Genomic DNA, 20480 nt, shown 5'->3' on the forward strand with positions numbered 1-20480 from the left:
AAACGGTGTTAACAGTCTTTGATACCTTTGTGTCAAATAATAGGCACAAGCGAACACTCCGCAGCATGGCTGAAATCTGCCACGTAGAAGCAATAAATCCACGGAGTGACACGGCTATTACCTTCAATGCAAGTGACGAACCTAAATTCCGAACAGCCCGAGCACCAGCTGCACTGGTCCTTAGTCCAATTGTGGACGGCTTTCGACTCACCAAAGTACTCATGGATGGCGGCAGCGGATTAAACCTCATCTATGAGGAAACTCTTCAGAAAATGGAAATAGACTGGAACCACATTAAGCAAAGTAGCACAACCTTCAGGGGAATCATACCCAGTCTGGAGGCACGATGCGCTGGGAAAATCACACTAGATGTGGTATTCGGTATGCCAGAGAATTACAGGTCCGAAGAAATTACATTTCAAGTGGCCCCGTTCAGCAGTGGATACCAAGCCCTTTTAGGACGTGAGGCGTTCACGATCTTCCAAGCCGTACCCCATTACGGGTACATGAAGCTCAAAATGCTCAAGCCTAACGGAATCATCACTAAGGGAGTCCTGGATTAGGGGGTATCCGGACAACCAGACTATAACCTTTGGCCGGACTGTTGGACTATGAAGATACAAGGTTGAAGACTTCGTCCCGTGTCCGGATGGGACTCTACTTGGCGTGGAAGGCAAGCTAGGCAATACGGATATGTATATCTCCTCCTTTGTAACCGACCTTGTGTAACCCTAGCCCCCTCCAGTGTCTATATAATCCAGAGGGTTTTAGTCCGTAGGACAACATACAATCATACCATAGGCTAGCTTCTAGGGTTTAGCCTCTCCGATCTCGTGGTAGATCAACTCTTGTAATACCCATATCATCAAGAATAAATCAAGCAGGACATAGGGTTTTACCTCCATCAAGAGGGCCCAAACCTGGGTAAAACATCATGTCCCCTGCCTCCTGTTACCATCCGACTTAGACGCACAGTTCGGGACCCCCTACCCGAGATCCGCCGGTTTTGACACCGACATTGGTGCTTTCATTGAGAGTTCCTCTGTGTCGTCACCTTTAGGCTTGATGGCTCCTACGATCATCGATAGCGATGAAGTCCAGGGTGAGACTTTTCTCCCCGGACAGATCTTTGTGTTCGGCGTCTTCGCATTGCGGGCCAACTCGCTTGGCCATCTGGAGCAGATCGAAAGTTACGCCCCTGACCACCAGGTTAGGTTTGGAAGCTTAAACTACACAGCCGATATCCGCGGAGACTTGATCTTCGACGGATTTGAGCCTCTGCCTTGTGCGTCACGCGGTCGCGATGAGTACGATTTAGCTCTACCATCAGACAGTGTTCAGGAGATCGCACCGGCAGCCGCTCCGACCATCAATTTGGAGCCAGTTGCGCCGTCCATGGACGGGTGGATGAACCCCGCCATGGAGGCCTTACCCTCAGCGGCGATCGAGCCGAGCATCGACCTTACCCTGCACGAGAGTCGTGTTGTTAAACTGCCGGATCCTTCTTTGGCCACGGACTCCGAACCGCCTATGCCCGTTCCTAGCGAATCCGATTGGGCGCCGATCATGGAGTTTACCTTCGCAGATAGTTTTCAGCACTCGCCCTTTGGCGACATACTGAACTCATTAAGGTCTCTCTCCTTGTCAGGAGGATCCTGGCCGAACTATGTCCGGCAGGATTGGATGCGGATGACGAAGAAATTCGCTGCCCACCCACCACCCACTTAGTAGCCACTGTCGATGACTTAACCGACATGCTCGACTTCGACTCCGAAGACATCGATGGTATGGACGACGATGCAGGAGACGAACAGGAACCACTGGCCACAGAGCATTAGACGCCCACTTCATCACATGACGTATACATGGTGGACACACCAAAAGAAAACAACGACGAGGAACGGAAGGACGCAACGAAGTGGTGTCCCCTCGAGAAGCAGTCAAAGCGGCGGCATAAGCGCCGCTCCAAATCCCGCCTCTGCAGAAACAACGATCATATAGACCCAGCATTAGAGCAGGGTGAACCATCGCCGGACCACGGCAACACGGAGAATCAAACCGAACAACCCGACTATTCAAAGATAATAGTCCGGAAGACATCACACCAGACAGACACCCGGAGCAACAGAATGCCCATCAAAGGCTGGTTGCCACCGCGAGGAGTCTAAAAAAGCAGAAGCAAAGGCTCAAGGCTGCACAAGACACACTCAGAATCAGATGGAGTAAGGTACTCAACACCGCAGACAAATATGGTGGCAGTCGCCACACAAAGAGCTACCCGAAGTGAAAGCTACTACCCGAATTTGATGAGGATGCCTTAGAGCCCCCGCAATCAAAAACAAAGCAGCCATCCGGTCGAATAGACGACCTCATGGCCAACATAGAGCGGTAAGCGGCGCCGCACACAAGCCAACACGCGATCCACACAAGGACTCGCATCAAAAAGATGGCCCAACCAGATCTATCTACGGGCCAAGAAAGCACGCTCTAGCAAGCAATGTAACACAACAAATATCTAAACAACACGGCACACCCAAATATAGGGGTGCCGCACACCCCCTATGTTTCACTGATGAGGTGCTGGACCATGAATTTCCAGCGGGATTCAAACCCGTAAACATAGAGGCATACGATGGAACAACAGACCCTGGAGTCTGGATTGAGGACTATATCCTCCATATCCATATGGCTCGAGGAGATGATCTCCACGCCATCAAGTACTTACCCCTCAAGCTCAAAGGGCTAGCTCGGCACTGGCTTAAAAGCCTCCCCGAAAGCTCCATTGGAAGCTAGGAAGAGCTTGAAGACGCTTTTCGGGGGAATTTTCAAGGGACTTATGTCCGACCTCCGGATGCGGACGATTTGAGTCATATAACTCAACAGCCCGGAGAGTCAGTCCGAAAGCTTTGGAATAGGTTTATTACTAAAAAGAACCAAATAGTCGACTGTCCGGACGCCGGAGCCTTGGCAGCCTTTAAGCACAGCGTCCGAGACGAATGGCTTGCCAGACACCTCGGCCAAGAAAAGCCGAGAACAATGGCAGCATTAACAAGCCTCATGACCCGCTTTTGCGCGGGCGAGGACAGCTGGCTAGCCCGATGCAGCACCAGCGACCCAAATACATCCGAAGTTAGAGATGGAAACGGGAAATCATGACGCAGCAAAAATAATAAGCGCCGAAATAAAGAAGACAACCCGAAGAGCACAGCGGTAAACGCCGGATTCAGAAGCTCTCGGCCAGGTCAGCAAAAGCCGCCCTCTAAAGGCGCCAGAGATGAACTGTCCAGCCTAAACAAAATTCTGGACCAAATATGTCAGATCCATAGCACCCCCGATAAACATGCAAATCATACCCATAGAGAATGTTGGGTCTTCAAGCAGTCTGGCAAGCTCAGGCCGAACATAAGGGGCAGGATACACCAAACAAAGACGAGGATGAGCCTCGCTCGAGAAACACTGGGGAACAGAAGAAATTTCCACTAGAAGTCAAAACAAGAAACGTGTTACACGTGATAAAGGGGAGAAGCAAAGCGGCACTCCCAGATAAACATGCCCAAGGGCCTATCACCGTGGAGTTCTGCCACTGGCCATCTCAACCGATCACCTTCCACCATCAGGATTACTCAGCAAGTATCTAGAGCGCAGGCTGGGCTGCCTTGGTATTAGATCCAATAATTGACGGATACCACTTCACGCGAGTCCTGATGGATGGCGGTAGTAGCTTTAACCTGATATATCAGGACACAATCCGCAGAATGGGGATAGAGCCAACGAAAATTTGCCGCAGCAATACTACCTTTAGAGGAGTAACGCCAGGCCTAGGGGCTCGTTGCACGGGCTCCCTATTACTAGAGGTTGTATTCGGCTTCCCCGACAACTTCCGTAGTGAAAATTTAACCTTCCACATTGCTCTGTTCCAAAGTGGCTATCAAGCACTACTCGGACGCGAAGCTTTCGCCCGCTTTAACGCAATACCGCATTACGCTTCCCTCACGCTTAAGATGCCCGGTCCACGTGGCATCATTACAGTAAAAGGAAATATCGAAGCGATCCCTGCGCGCCGAAGAGAGTGCGGCTGCCTTGGCAGCCGCACACTAAAATGGCCTCACCAACTAAAACATTCGATAGGTCGTCACGACCGCGGACCCAGTTAGACGAGTCCAGCACAGCTATATGTAATTCATGCAGGTTTGATGACCACACCCCTTGTCGGTGTCAAAACCGGCGGATCTCGGGTAGGGGGTCCCGAACTGTGCGTCAAGGCCGGATGGTAACAGGAGACAAGGGACACGATGTTTTTACCCAGGTTCGGGCCCTCTCGATGGAGGTAATACCCTACTCCTGCTTGATTAATATTGATGATATGGGTAGTACAAGAGTAGATCTACCACGAGATCAAGGAGGCTAAACCCTAGAAGCTAGCCTATGGTATGATTGTTGTATATGGAGTTGATGTCCTATGGACTACAACCCTCCGGTTTATATAGACACCAGATAGGGTTAGGGTTACACAGAGTCGGTTACAATGGTAGGAGATCTTGAATATCTGCATCGCCAAGCTTGCCTTCCACGCCAAGGAAAGTCCCATCCGGACACGGGACGAAGTCTTCAATCTTGTATCTTCATAGTCCTGGAGTCCGGCTGAAGGTATAGTCTGGCTACCCGAACACCCCCTAATCAAGGACTCCTTCAGTAGCCCCTGAACCAGGCTTCAATTATGACGAGTCCGACGCGCAGATTGTCTTAGGCATTGCAAGGCGGGTTCCTCCTCCAAGTCCTTCATAGAAGATTGTAAACACCAAGAGTAGTGTCTGGCTCTGCAAAATAAGTTTCCACATATTGCCATAGAGAGAATAATATTAACACAAATCAAATCTGCTGACGTATTCCGCAGTGCGTCATCACACTACGGCCAAGTCCTTTACTCGAATCGTTTTTACTTTTCCACCTCAGCACGTTTTGCGAGGCGGTTTCCTTGGCACGTCTTGTCAAAGCAGAGATCGTGTACCCCCTTTTACGGGATTCTCATCAATACGGACGTGGGTAACCCAACCGTGCCATTTATCACGGCGCTTGGGAGGCAAGCGAGTTTTACTAGGCTCGTGGGGACGCACAACCGCATCCGCCCATATAAGGGGATAAGAATCCACCTTTGCACCTATGCCTTCTTCCTCCTTTGCCTATCCATCTCCTGCGCACTCGAGCTCCAGCGCCCAAGCCCGCACTTCCCACCTCAACCTTCTCCAGTAATGTCCGGAGCGGGAGGCAAGTGGATGGTCTCCTCCGCCACGGAGGGCCAAGTCAAGAAGCTAAGGAAGGCCGGATACCTGTCTAAGGACATCGCTCACCGGCTTCCCGAAAAGGGGCAGCTTCTCCCCACCCCAAGGCCCCATGAGAGGGTAGTATTTCTTCCCCACTTCCTCCGCAGACTGGGTTTTCCACTCCACCCATTTGTTCGGGGGCTCATGTTCTACTACGGCCTGGATTTCCACAATCTGGCCCCGAACTTCATCCTCAACATCTCGGCATTTATCGTCGTGTGCGAGGCTTTCCTCCGCGTCCGCCCTCATTTCGGCCTCTGGCTCAAGACCTTCAATGTCAAGCCCAAGGTGGTGCGCGGCAGCCAGGCGAAGTGCGGAGGCACCATGGCGGGCAAGATGGCCAACGTCCTATGGTTCGAGGGCTCTTTTGTGGAGACCCTAAAGGGGTGGCAATCCGGGTGGTTTTACATCACTGAGCCACATGATCCGAAATGGATCGCAGCCCCCGAGTTCTGATCCGGACCCCCCACGCGGCTTATGTCCTAGAAAGAGACGGGCCTGTCATGGGGTGACGAAAAAGAGGTGACCGGATTGCAAACATGCATCCAGTCCCTGGTGAACAAGCCAATCTGGCTTGTTAATGTAATCCAGGTTATGCTCGTCCGCCGGATCCTCCCGCGCAAACAACGGGATTTTAATCTGTGGGAGTTCGACCCGGCGCAGCACCAAACCCGTAGCAGGCTCTTCGACACGACGTACGAAGATGCCTGGAAGGTGCTATTCAAGGGCGCCGAGGCTCCCGCATCCGCTTCCGAGGACCGCAGATACAGCTCGCAGCGTCACGCTAGCGAGGTAAGCTATATTCACCTTTTACAGGATGTTAAGCTTTTTTCATAGTTTGACTCTATGCGGGATCTAAATTCCCTTACCTTTGACAGGCTTGACGGGTGATATCCGGACCGATTAACTGTCCGGCTCCGCTGCCCGAAGACCCAGCCCCAGCTCTACTAGTGAAGCTGCTGGTTCCGGTGCCTTATGTGGTGCCGGAGAAGAAGGCCAAGAAGAAGAAGACCACGGGGACTCGAAAGAGTGCCCGTAACGTGGTGGTGTCGGACTCGTCATCCGACGAGTCCGAGATGCCCTCTTCCCGTGAAAACGAGGAGGAGGAAGAAGAAACTCTCCCCCCCCAGCGGAGGGAGGAGAGAAGAGGAAGGCCGCCCCAACGGGGGGAGGCCGAGGGGTCTAGGAAAAGGAAGACCCCTCCGCCGGACTACTCCCCCGACGCCGAAGAGGGCGAAGAGGAGTGGCCAAACAGGGCCAAGCGTCTGGTGAAATCGTAAGTTCGGATATCAGAGTAACTCATGATGTTCCTTTGTTGCACAGCTTTCCCTAATGTCGAACATAATTATGCAGCCCGCCCCGGGCCGAATTCAACGAATCGTCGGGCGGCTCCCTGGACTCATGGGATGTGAACTCAGTTCCACCCATTGTCTCCCCCCGCACTGCAGACGATGCCGAAGTGGCGTCGCGACAAGCTCCGGGGCAGGAGGAGATGGTCCCGGAGGAGCCACAAGGCAACCTCCCGGACTCCAGGAGTGAAGGGGATAAGGCGCCCCAGGGCTCCAAGTCCGGCTTTGTGCCGGACACCGCGCCGGAATCTTCCACAGTTCCGTACCGCGGTAGGCGAACTCCTTCCAAGAGGAGCAAGCCTTCTGAGTCGGCGGCCTCCGTCCAACCGGAGGTGCTGGACAATCTGCTGGGGGTGCTTGACGGCGCCTCCATCAACGAGGGGCACCGTACTATTATGAGTACGGTGATCCAGAAGGTTCGGTCTGCCAAGAGCGGACTGGCTGAAGCTTGCGCTAGCCTTCTAACAGGCTTCGAGGTAAGTAAAAATATGTAAAAATATTACCGCATAGACAGTAGCCCCTGATGCTCTGTTTGGCGTTCGGAAAGAAAAGCCAAATAGAGGATCTATTAAATTTCGCAGGAGTCTAACAAAAAAGAGTCAATATGCGTATGCAGGCTTCGCTGCTATCCACCGCCGCACTGACTGCGGAGGTGGGTGTCCTGAAGCAGGACCTCGAGCGGACCGAGCAAGAGCTCGGCCTTGCCAAGCGGCGGCTCGAGGAGAAAGAAGGTAAGAAATACCTTACAGAAAAAGTGCCTATAAAAAGGCATGATTGCAAAAAAAATAACAGGATTGTACTGCTTATTGTAGGGGCCACGACTGAGGTGGCAACCCTTAAGCAGGCGTTGTCTGAGGCCGAAAAGAAAACGGCCGCGGAGCGCACCAAGCGAGACAGACTTGGGGCTCACGTTGGCGAGGTGCAGCAAGAGCTTCAGGCTCTCATGAAAAAACATGAGAGTTTGGAGCTTGAGTCAAAGGCGCAAGCAACCGAGCTCGCGACGGCCCTTGAGACTGCCAAGTCTGCCAAGGCCGAAGCCCAAAAGGCCCTCCAAGAGTTGGAGGAGATGAGGAAGATAGAAACGGGTAAGGCATTCTTTATGCAAAGCAGAAATATAAAAGTAAACTACTTGTTACTTACCCGAATCCGGAGCTCTCCAGGGGTATTCGCAGATCTTCCCAGCAGCGTATCCGACGCCGCCGCTTTCTACCGAGCTGAAGAGGGCAGCTCGACGGAGAAGGTGTTCTGGTCTCAGTATTCTGAGGCCGGACACCCTGTGCCCTTGAGCGACCAGCTGAAACAGCTGGTCGAGCTCCACAAGGCGGCCGAACAGGCCATGAAGGGCTTCATAGTTCGGCTGTGGCCCGGAGAGGCCCCGCCTGGGAGCTATTTTGGGCTGGTGCGGCGGCTGGTGGAGCCCTGTCCGAGGCTCGAGGTCATTAAGCGCTCCGTCTGCATCGAAGGTGCCCGTCGGGCCCTTGCCCGTGCAAAGGTGCACTGGGGTAAGCTGGATGGTGAGAAGCTTGTGAAGGACGGGCCGCCGCCGGGGAAGGAGCATCACAAGCCCAAGAACTACTACAAGGATGTTCTTGGAGGTGCCTGCCTTGTGGTGGATGAATGTACCAAGGATGTGATTTTTGAATGAACTCGCTCGTGTTTATCCTGTGCACTGAAAACTTGTTCATATGCGCTAAGCAATGCTTATTGAATTTAAAATATTACTTTCTGTGCGGCCGTTTATCAAAAAATTGAGAGATGGCCAGTCATCGGCTTCTTCCCCCATGCCACTAGTGCTGGGGTGTTCGGGATAAACCTGAGCGCTCTTTTTCCCATAGTTGGATCCTTCGAGGGAGGCACTCAGCACAACGAACCAGACAATCGGACTATAATGCTTGAACACTCTCACTTAGCCATAGAACTCTATAATTTTAAATTTCAGCGAAGCCCCTAGTTCGGAAGACCGAGTTCGGGGCGCTATCCACGCCTTGGCCGGACAAAGCCAGCTCCTCGCTCGAAGCGGCATAAGTCTTTAGGGACTCGAAAAACCTCTCGAACAGCGACCGGTCTCTCGCCTCATCATGACAGTCAGTTTTAGCTTTCTCCACTGAGGTGCTTAACCCATCTGAACCGGGGCACAATCGCAGTGGTTCTCCTAGTGCTACCTTAGCCGATATAGCGGAACGTAAGGCACCAAAACATAGGAGCCAGGCAAACCCAACTATTGACCCAAATCATGATTCGGAGCCAATGCATATAGTGCTATAAGTTTGGGGTGCCGCACTTGTGAAAGTGTATGGACTTCTCACACCATAATGAGGGGTACTGAAGCCCCTGGCGTGTTTGCCATACCATGGTGTACGGGTGCAATCATGTCATTTAATAAACATATATGTGAAAAGAGGATAATGCAAAAAATAGACAAAAAGCTATGCATTGTTTATAGAGAGGCTATTTATCAAAGCCGAACGATACAAATAGTGCGATAAGCAAAAAGATATTGGACTATTTGACATGTCCTGACTAGGGGCAGGCCACGGAATTGTATTCAAAACAGGTATACTGCTCGTAACAGAGACCACCTGGGAGTTCCATAATGCGGCATGGCTTGTATGCCTCCCTGGATCTTGCATCGTTTGTGCGGCAGTTGAATTGCCGAACAGGTCGTCCGAAGTATGGAGTCCTGAAAGTAAGAAAAAATTAAAAAAAGAATCCGGCAGTCCCTAGTATGTTTTAAGCCGTATTTTGGGCGTGCCGTTATTGTGCCCCTTCCCCTGTGCCCATGGTATTTCAAGGGCGTAGTTATGTACGCGAGGCACTGGTCTCGCTATGTCGCGAGAGTTGGGGTTGGGGCCGCATTGCTATGCTTGCTCAGAGCGTGCCAGGCGGTCCTGCTATGGGTTACTCCGGGCGCGCTTGGCAGTGTCTGGCTTTTTAACGGCCGGACTGGAGAATTGCCTAAGAAGGCTACTTTGTACTTCCGCTGCGAGAGCCGCCGTGTGCTCCTTACGGAGGGAGTGTTCGGTGTTTTCGTTGACCATGATTACTCCTCGAGGGCCTGGCATCTTGAGCTTGAGATATGCGTAGTGCGGCACCGCTTTGAACTTTGCGAATGCGGTTTGTCCGAGCAGGGCGTGATAGCCACTGCGAAACGGGACTATATCAAAGATTAACTCTTCGCTTCGGAAATTGTCCGGGGATCCGAAGACCATGTCAGGTGTTACTGAGCCTGTACAGTTGGCTTCTACACCTGGTATAACGCCTTTAAAGGTCGTTTTTGTGGGCTTAATCCTTGAGGGATCTATGCCCATTTTCCGCACTGTATCCTGGTAAAGCAGGTTCAGGCTACTGCCGCTGTCCATGAGGACTCTTGTGAGATGAAATCCATCGATGATTGGGTCGAGAACCAATGCGGCGAAGCCGCCATGATGGATGCTAGTGGGATGATCCCTTCAATCAAAAGTGATCGGGCAGGAGGACCATGGGTTGAACTTTGGGGCGACTGGCTCCATCGCGTATACGTCCCATAGCGCACGCTTCCGCTCCCTCTTGGGAATGTGGGTTGCATATATCATGTTCACCGTCCGCACTTGTGGGGGAAAGCCCTTCTGTCCATTGTTGTTCGGCGGCCTGGGCTCCTCCTCGTCGTCGCTGTGCAGCCCCTTGTCTTTGTTTTCGGCTCTTAACTTGCCTGCCTGCTTGAACACCCAACAATCCCTGTTAGTGTGATTGGCTGGCCTTTCGGGGGTGCCATGTATCTGGCACAAGCGGTCGAGTATTCGGTCCAAACTGGACGGGCCCTGAGTATTCTTTTTGAATGGCTTTTTCCGCTGACCGGATTTATAGCCTCTGAATCCGGCATTGACTGCCGTGTCTTCATTGCTATCGCTGCTAACGCGGCGTTTTTGCTTATTCCGACGTGTCCTGCCACTTTTGTCCTTGGTATCCGAATTACCAGGGTTCTTTGATAAGTTGTTACTGCGAGCTAGTCAGCTGTCTTCTCCTGCGCAAAAGCGGGTCATGAGTGTCGTGAGGGCTGCCATAGATTTCGGCTTTTCCTGTCACAGGTGCCGGGCAAGCCACTCGTCGCGGATGTTATGCTTGAAGGCTGCTAGGGCCTTTGCGTCCGGACAGTCGACTATCTGGTTTTTCTTTGTTAGGAACCGTGTCCAGAATTGCCTGGCCGATTCCTCTGGCTGCTGAATTATGTGGCTTAAGTCGTCGGCATCCGGTGGTCGCACATAAGTGCCCTGGAAGTTGTCGAGGAATGCGGCTTCCAGGTCCTCCCAAGAACCGATTGAGTCTGCTGGCAAGCTGTTAAGCCAATGCTGGGCCGGTCCTTTAAGTTTGAGCGGGAGGTATTTGATGGCGTGTAGATCATCGCCGCGTGCCATGTGGATGTGAAGGAGATAATCCTCGATCCATACCACCGGATCTGTTGTGCCATCGTATGATTCGATGTTTACGGGTTTGAAACCCTCTGGGATTTTATGATCCATTACTTCATCCGTGAAGCATAGCAGGTGTGCGGCGCCTCTGTACTGGGCTATATCACGACGCAGCTCGGAAGAGCTATGACTGTTGTGTTCGGCCCGACCGGATTTGTTGTATCCGGAGTGAAGATCATCGTCACGTGTCGTAGGGTGCCTGCGCGATCCGTAGATCAATCTTGTTTGTCTTGCCTTATCCTCCAGTACATCTCGCAGGTCTGGCGCATTTTCCCGTGCCTTAGTTGAGCGGCGTCGGGGCATGGCTTGGGTGGAGGCCGAGAGGCCTCTCTGTCGCGGCCGCGAGGTGGCCGGTCTGCCATGTCGTGCGCTGGTGATGTAGGTGCTTCCTCCTCTGATCGGGGTAGCGGCCTGCGCTTTGGGTAACTCTTGGAGGGGCCTTCGAGTTCATACTCTTCGGCCGCAAGGACTTCAGTCCATCTGTCAGCTAGCAAATCTTGGTCATCTCTAAGCTGTTGCTGCTTTTTCTTGAGGCTGCTTGCCGTGGCTAAAAGCCTTGTTTGAAACGCTCTTGTTCGGCGGGGTCTGATGGTACGACGAATTCATCGTCATCGAGGCTTGCCTCGTCTTCGGAGGGAGGCATATAGTTATCATCCTCGACCTCTCGGTCTGCCGCTCTCTCATGAGGGCTAGCTTCTCCATCTTCCTGTGCCGAATCTTGCTGGGGTGGGTGTTCTTCGGCGCTATCCGGGGTAGTATTATCTCCCGTGTCGGAATCACCATTTTTGCTTTGGCGAGATTTAGAGCGGCGCCGCTGACGCTGGCGCTTTGGCTGTTTCTTGGAGGTGTCATCCCCCGCTGTTCCATCGCCATCTCTATCTTTTGGAGTATCCACCATATATATGTCATATGACGAGGTGGCCTTCCAGCGCCCTACAGGTGCTGGTTCCTGTTCGTCTCCTACATCATCGTCCATACCGTTGATGTCTTCGGAGCCGAAGTCAAGCATGTCGGTTAAATCGTCGACAGTGGCTACAAAGTGGGTGGTGGGTGGGATTTGAACTTCTTCATCGTCCGTATCCCATCCTCGCTGACCGTAATCCGGCCAGGGCTCTCCTGATAAAGAGAGAGACTTGAGAGAATTCAGGCTGTCGCCAAAAGGCGAGTGCTGAAAGATGTCCGCGGCGGTGAACTCCATTATCGGCGCCCAATCGGATTCGATTGGCAGGGGCGCGGGGGGTTCGGAGTCCGGGGAGGAGTCCGGATCCTCGGAGTCACGGGTCATGCAGAGTGCAGGGCTGGCGTTTGGCTCAATCGCCATTGAGATCGCAGCCCCCGAGGTGACGTCCAACCACTCATCCTCGATTGGCGCAATAGGCTCCGAGTTAGGGGTCAGAACCGGTGCGTGTGCGGCCTCCAGGACACTGTCCGGAGGCAGAGCTAGATCATGCCCCTCGAGATAGTGCAGCGCGCTTGGCCCTGGCTCGAACCCGTCGAAAATCAAGTCTCCGCGGATGTCAGCCGTGTAGTTTAAGCTTCCAAACCTGACTTGATGGCCAGGGGCGTAGCTTTCGATCTGCTCCAGGTGGCCAAGCGAATTGGCCCGCAGTGCGAAGCTGCCGAAGATGAAGATCTGTCTGCGGAGAAAAGTCTCACCCTGGACCTCATCGTTGTTGATGATTAAGGGAGCCATCGGGCCTAAAGGCGACGACACAGAGGAACTCTCAATGAAAGCACCAATGTCGGTGTCAAAACCGGCGGATCTCGGGTAGGGGGTCCAGAACTGTGCGTCAAGGCCGGATGGTAACAGGAGACAAGGGACACCATGTTTTTACCCAGGTTTGGGCCCTCCCGATGGAGGTAATACCCTACTCCTGCTTGATTAATATTGATGATATGGGTAGTACAAGAGTAGATCTACCACGAGATCAAGGAGGCTAAACCCTGGAAGCTAGCCTATGGTATGATTGTTGTATATGGAGTTGATGTCCTACGGACTACAACCCTCCGGTTTATATAGACACCGGATAGGGTTAGGGTTACACAGAGTCGGTTACAATGGTAGGAGATCTTGAATATCCGCATCACCAAGCTTGCCTTCCACGCCAAGGAAAGTCCCATCCGGACACGGGACGAAGTCTTCAATCTTGTATCTTCATAGTCCTGGAGTCCGGCTGAAGGTATAGTCCGGCTACCCTAACACCCCCTAATCCAGGACTCCCTCACCCCTATTACAAATACAAGGGGCTCAACGCGCGCAGACAAGTGGCAATTTTTACTCATCTTGAACTATACATGGTTTCTTTAAAACCTACCTTTTTGCACGACAACTTTTCACCTAAGTTCCTCTCTTTTATAGATGACCATCGTGCTACACCCGTCTAGGATATGGCACAACGGAGACACATGCATAGACGTGCAACAGGGACCCATTCAAAGGATTCTTTTTAGATTAAGACCCTGCGTCAACCTTTTTTACTGTCTCTTGTTGATACACATCCCTCGGATTCTCAGTACCATTGAGAAGGATGCTGACGTCTTGGCATGTGGCCACGTTAGAATAATGCATGTACCTGGACACCAGGGCTTCTTACAAAGGGCACTGTTTAGGCCCGGTTTACACCATGAAGACCGAATACCTTAGGGAGTGTTCGGCGTCGCGAGTTTGGCCTTATATGCATCAACTCCGAATCATGTCTTTGGTCAAATGTTGGGTTTGCCCGGCTCCTGTGTTTTGCTACCTTACGTTCCGCTCTCTCGGCTAAGGCGGCACCGGGAGAACTACTGCGATTGTGCCCTGGTTCATCCGGACGAGCACCTCAGTAGAGAAAGCCGAAAACTGACTGTCATGATATAGCGCGAGACTGGTCAACCACTCGATGACCCATCAGAATCTTAGAATTCCTTCGCCTTAACGAAGGGCCGTTTCCCGGTTGGGCAAGTACGCACCCCGAATTCGAGTGAGCGCGGAGCCACGAGGGTCTATATAGTAGCCCCACTGTCAAACTCCTATGGCTAAGTGAAAGTGTTAAATCATTATAGTCCGGTAGCCTAGTTCGCTACGCTATCACCTCCTTATTAGGACCAAGATGTTGGATTAAGTGTGAATACGTGTCTTCTGCGAACACCCCCGCATTATAGGCGTGGGGGTTGAAGCCGACGACTGCAATCTTTCAGGTTATACACATGTATACATAAACGGCCGCACAGGAGGCATCACAATACTTTCGGGCACAAGTATAAATACAGCCTTGATAATTTCAATAAAAACATTGTTTTTACAATGGGAATACATGTCATTCAAACATAATATTCTTCGAGCACTGGGCCTCTATCAAACGAGCACCCTCAAGAACCTCTTCAAAATAGTGCTCGGCAGCCACTCGGCCTATGGCCGACCCCTGCGCGGCGACAGTGGTAGCATCCATCTCCGCCCAGTTTGCTTTGACACGGGCAAGGGCCATCCACGAGCCTTCCATGCACGCCGACCTCTTCATCGCATTGATGCGCGGCACCGCACCAAGGAACTGCTGAACTAAGCTGAAATAGCTGTTCGGCTTCGGCTTTTCCGGCCATAGATGATCTACGGCGGACCTCATGGCAAGTCCGGACAACCTATTGAGTTCGGCCCATTCAGCTAGCTGGTCGGTCAATGGAAGCGAACGCTCTGGCACGTTGAACGGTGACCAGAATAGCTTGTCCACTTCCCGATCTGTTTGATCTCGGAAGTATTCGGCCGCATCGACAGCGCTCGCCGCCAAGTCCAGATATGCGTCCGCCGAACTCTACAGCCGATCCAGAGGTATATACGGCGGATCTCCGAACTTCCTCCGCAGCAAACACTACTACAAAAACAGCTATATCCAATATGGACACTAATGGCGCACTGTACATGTGGTGTGCCATTACTAAATACTACTAGTAAATATGCTCGTGCGTTGCACCGGGATAGAAAAAATCACACTTTAATTAAAAGAACAGAGTGCTCAAGGTGAGATAATTTGGATGTGTAGTTGTGGTATAAAGATAAAAGAACTTTTGAGAATTCTCACGTGGAAACATTCGTTAATTAAATATGATAGTTTGAAAAGGAAATGCATATTTGTAGCTATTAATGTATGAATTCAGGGCTACCTTGATGTAGATATATTACTTAAATACATGTAGATTGTTTTTTTCACTTTGTTTATCTTGTCCAAGTCTCTTTAACCATGAAGTTATGATATTTTTTCTTAAGTGGCATTGTTTCATCTGCCATTCCCACTATGAAACAAATGTAGTTGTAGTCCCGAGTTATTTCTTTTAGTTGTTTGTCCACAATTTTCACCTTCAAATAATGCATCGAATCCGATTGCATGATCTTATTTTGCTTTATTCATCAAATTCAAACCCCAACTCCCCTGTGTCATTGATATAGAGTAGTCTTAACATGCTCCCTCTGATTAACTCTTACCTACTTACCTCACATGTAAAAAGAGGGGGTAAGAGGGAGCATGTTAATATTTGCCATTGATACATGATGATTAGGTAGACCGATACCGATGTGGAGCTCGCTGGTACTGTATTTCTCTTTTAAAAACCTTCAATGATTGCATTCAACTACTATATCATTAATTTTACAAAACAAATAATTTCATGAACAAATTTATTGTTTGATTATATGCAAACCACTTCTAACTATTATGTGCAATCTAAGCATAGTAGTGTAGCTATGATGTTTATCCGCAGTAGTGAGCACGCGTAGGCTTTCTAGGTTTTTTGCCATATGATTTTGTGTTCCCGGTATTTTAGGTTTTATCAGCATTTTCGAGCTTGTAATTGTATGGTATGTAATAATAGTAGCACAAATGTTAGAGTATTTATGTCTGGTATCTATTCATTTTACTCGGGAACCTTTGAATCGGTCGACCAGCACCGGTATTCATGCGTTATCACCATATTTTTGTTGGACATCCTTCCTTCTTATCGGTCAAGTTTTTGTCCTATTTCTTGCGTTGTTTCTCTCCTACTATCACGTCCAAATTGTCCAGCCAGTCGCAAAATATAGTTCTACTCTATTAGAGTCTCCATGTTGAAGCTATTTAGTGAAGGAAAAGGATCTTATTTAAATTCACAAAAAAGATTGATCGTACCAAATGGATTGTTTGAAAGTGTACATATTCATGATACTTCAAGAACTTGTAAATTTGCACAAAAATTGTTTTTTATGATTGATGTTTTAATGCTCTAGAAAAAAATATCGTGATTTTTTTAAAATGTCGCACAAATCTCGTCAATTTTCGTGGAAATTTACATGCACACGGAAGATAATTGTGACTATATTTTTTCAAACCAAAAGGCTTGATAGTTGAAAATATACTGTTGTTACGGTTTTACCTGGAAGCTCATCCACTTTTTTGACATTTTTGCACTAAGAATACCTAAAAGAAAATACTAATTAATTTAACCTGGCTCATAGAAAAATTAAGCATGTCTGGTGCGCTGCAATACTAACGTAATATGGCTCCTTAATTAGCTCCTTGTGATGATCCGAAAGCCCGCTCCCATCGGAGCCGGCGGCGCTGTACATGTCGGCATCATGGATTCGTGGTTCATGCTTTCCATCTTGGCGCGCGTGAGCCTTGCTGGCCCGGAATTGCTACCACTTTCAGAGGCAGCCAAGCTGCTGCAGTTGGTACTCGACCACTCGCGGTTCTCTTATACGTACCGTACTGTCCACCAGCTCCACCAAGGACATCTCTACCTCCTTATAATCGATGCTCGCTTCCTCACATAATTGTAAATGTATCTTATATTCAGTTCTTTATCAATAACAACATTCAAGGTCCATTCATATGAAGCTTACTTCTAGTCTGCTATAAGGGCGTACTCAACATATTTAATCACAGTGCTTTTCCGTGCCAAAATAAATATAAGGGATGGGAACCTTGTTCGCAAACTATCCTTTGTTTCCACAGTTATCAACTAAATACTGATTCCGAGATCACGAGGACTGAGGACAGCGAAACAACTTTAAAAGAGAGCCTTGTTACAGAAAGAGGGAACTCAGCTAAGTCATACGAGTACATCAGATAGTCATATTTCTATACGCAAGTAAATCTAAGGAACTTCCTCTATGCCAAGCCTCGCATCACCCAGTTATTATGTTATCTAAGTAGATAACATAATAACTGGGTGATGCGAGGCTTGACATAGAGGAGGTCATAGGCGTCGAGGCCACCAAGCCCAACCTTGACTGCTGCTCCTCCCCTTCTTCCTCTACTATTTTTTTTTCTGAACGGCCTTTCTTCCTTTACTGATTCGCTCAACTCCATGCTTTCCTGATCATCCTCTTCCACTTATCACCAGCTAGGCATTTAACTAATCAGGGTAAATGCTGAAAGGTACATTCCATAAACCATGTCAATGAGATCTACATGGATCGATTGATCAAATAGTGAATATCTGAGAAATCTAAATCTAAACTAACCAAAAAAAGCAAACAATCTTCAGGCTATGTAACTGTACCCACATGTCTGCTCCAAAGAATTGGTTACGGAAAGAAAAGGGAGTATAGTGGAGTTGCATTCATGCCTAATGGACGACCAATCGTTCCTGCTACTCCAGCTTCCCGCCTCCCAGCTTGAATTGGTGCTGCCACTACGGCCAGCAAGCATCCGCCATGAAGATTCATGCATGGCTTCTTCGCGTATGCCAACACGCCCTGTCTTACCAGCGGCATGCTGCTGCTCATCCTGCCATCTACACGCCCTTGCAGATTCAGTGCACCGGGAGAAGAAAAATCAATGCAAAATAGAAAGACCAGATCTTATACGCAATGACAGATGACACACATCAAGGGACTTATTTGTGAAGGACCGAGCTAACAACATTCATATACTGTTTAAAAGCTTGGGGCTTCCCTTGAATGGCAACACTCATTTAGTACTACACCAGTCAATGTAAAAAATTAAGGAGCAGCATCAAAGATCAACCAAAATGTTACAAAATAATTTAAAAATGCAAGGCCCAAATCTGGAATGGTCATTGTGAATTGGCTCAGAGAATGTGAACCATATAACCTGGAAAGTGCTATATATAACAGTATAACCGAAGATTATCACAAAATTCATAACTGTCAACCTCTAGTCCTCTACCGACACAGTTGTGCCCATTCAAAATATCACCAAATTTGAGGTTGAAATTAAATTGCATTTAATACAAGGTTATGATCAAATACAGCTTTCCTGCAAAAAAAACAGCTTAAGAGAAGTTGGAAGATTTTAGGACATAAATTTGTTGGATAACTACATATAAATATGTTTTATAGAACTAAACGCTCTTATATTTCTTTATAGAAGGAGTACTTCACAATCTGAATATAAACTGATATACATGAGTAGAGCCAGAGCTTTCTGAATCATCAATTAGACAATTGGGATATGCTATTATACCTCCCGGTCTAGAGGATGCAATCAACTAAAAAGTCTTAAGGTCCCAAAATTTAACAATTGTCATTTGAACCTACAGAAGCGTGTGGAAAGAACAGAAAGCAAAAGTTACAACTAACCAAGTCTAGATGATATATAAATTATTTTGGAGGAAAGATGTTATCTAGGAAAACATCTTATGTTTTTGTACAGGTATCAGTGACCCCAAAAATATAAAGGATATCTTCCGCTAGAGCAGGAGTTTATTCACCTTGTTAATATTAGCACTGTTGTGAGCAACTGAGCATATATGGCACCTTTATAGGTTGGACCAAACAACAGATTCTCCTGTAATTTGTGTGGTACTGCTTAATAGGTTGGATCAAAATTTTACCTTCACAGAACTCTTAGCCCTACCAGAAACAATCCACCAACCATCAGGAGCGAATCAAGCAGATCAATCCTCCCACTATGACCCTGATATGTGTGAATGAGTTTCTACCATGTCATTTCTTTTCCTCTTCCACGAGTTCCTCTTCATCTTTAGCTTCAACAATTTTCTGTTAAACCAATGGACAACACCATCAATGTCAACAAACAAGATGAAATTAACCAATAACTGGTTCCACACACCATGAGAGACATAGCCAACATACACCCGTGATCCAATCTTGCTTTTCAGATAAAAATTCAGAATAGAATTATCTCTTTATCAGCAGTTCGTCCAACTTGCTGGACTTCCTCCTAATCAAAAGGCTTCTACCTTGCGGCCTCTCTCTTTCAGGCCTCCTCTTCTTCCTCTACTTGAGGCAGGCCTAACCATAAGTACCAACCTGCGCTTAATCTTTGAGACACCAGTAGCTAGCTGCTCAGTTTAGTGAACAATAGTTTATTTGTACAAGTAAAAGAGCATCATCAGAATGGGTTTGATTGACTAAACTGAAAATCAATAGTTGAAACAAATAATCATGGATGCATCCACCACAAAAACAAGGAACTGGAAGAAAAAGTGGGTCGTGGCTGTCATCATGTCACAGCAACAATGTGTGCATGAGCAGATCGACCTCAGCGCCGCCAGCCTATGGCTCAGGCAGGCAGAGAGGGGAAGGAGGCCTCACCGTGGTAGGGCTAGGAGGGGGCTGGAGTGCTCCACCTCGCGCGATCCCCCTTCTTACCCCGCGTAAGGGCTCATCGCATGCAGGCCATCGAGGAAGGGCCGGATGGGTAGGAGGGGATGGATGGGGGAAGCTGAGTGCATGCCACAATTAGACCGGGGATCCTCTCGTCCTCTGCTTTGACGCTTGCCTCCACCTGCAAGGACTGCGCCGGACCCCTCCGTCTCCCACGCCAGTCCGCCTTCGCCCAGCTCCGGCGAGCTCCTCGCTAGGTCGCCGCACAACCCCTCCTTTCTTCCTTCTTCTCTCCCTGGCCTCCCTGTCTCCTTTGTGCCCAGGAGCTGCGGATGCCATGGATCCGCCCATGCTCCGCCTTCCTCGTCTTCACCGGCGACCCCTGCCTCTAGATCTGCCCCCAGCCCCTGCAAGCTCGACCGTCGCCGCCGTCGCCGCTCGAGCCGCCGATTTGATCCACTCCCAAATAATAAAATCAGACGTATGGTTCGCGGGTTGAATATACCAAAGTACAGGGTTTCTTTTGCAAAAACGAAACGGTATCTCAGTTTAATGACTTAAAAAGGACTGCGGGTTGAATTCTGAAAAACAGAGGGACTTTTATGCAAAAACGTCGCGACGTACGACCAAAAGCAATTATGGTGCGCCATTACTAAATACTAATGGCGCACCATGTGTTGGTGCGCCATTAGTGTGCAAATACTAATGGCGCACCACATCCACGGTGCGCCATTAGTAATTTTTTTTAATTTTTTCAAAACTACTAATGGCGCACCGTGGGATGGTGCGCCATTACTAGTTTAGTTGAACTAGTAATGGCGCACCA

The 20480-nt window shown here is 49.3% G+C and overlaps 1 long non-coding RNA gene across 1 annotated transcript; it reads right to left on the reverse strand.

Moving 5' to 3' along the window:
- Positions 1-17521: 17521 nt before the first annotated feature.
- Positions 17522-20096, reverse strand: LOC119356404. The gene is made up of 2 exons (XR_005171932.1): positions 18919-20096; positions 17522-17856 (listed from the first exon to the last, which is right to left on the reverse strand). It is a non-coding gene; the product is annotated as an uncharacterized LOC119356404 (long non-coding RNA).
- Positions 20097-20480: the final 384 nt, after the last annotated feature.

The sequence above is a fragment of the Triticum dicoccoides genome, chromosome 2A, assembly GCF_002162155.2.
Source record: "Triticum dicoccoides isolate Atlit2015 ecotype Zavitan chromosome 2A, WEW_v2.0, whole genome shotgun sequence".
In the NCBI taxonomy this organism is placed as follows: Eukaryota; Viridiplantae; Streptophyta; class Magnoliopsida; order Poales; family Poaceae; genus Triticum; species Triticum dicoccoides.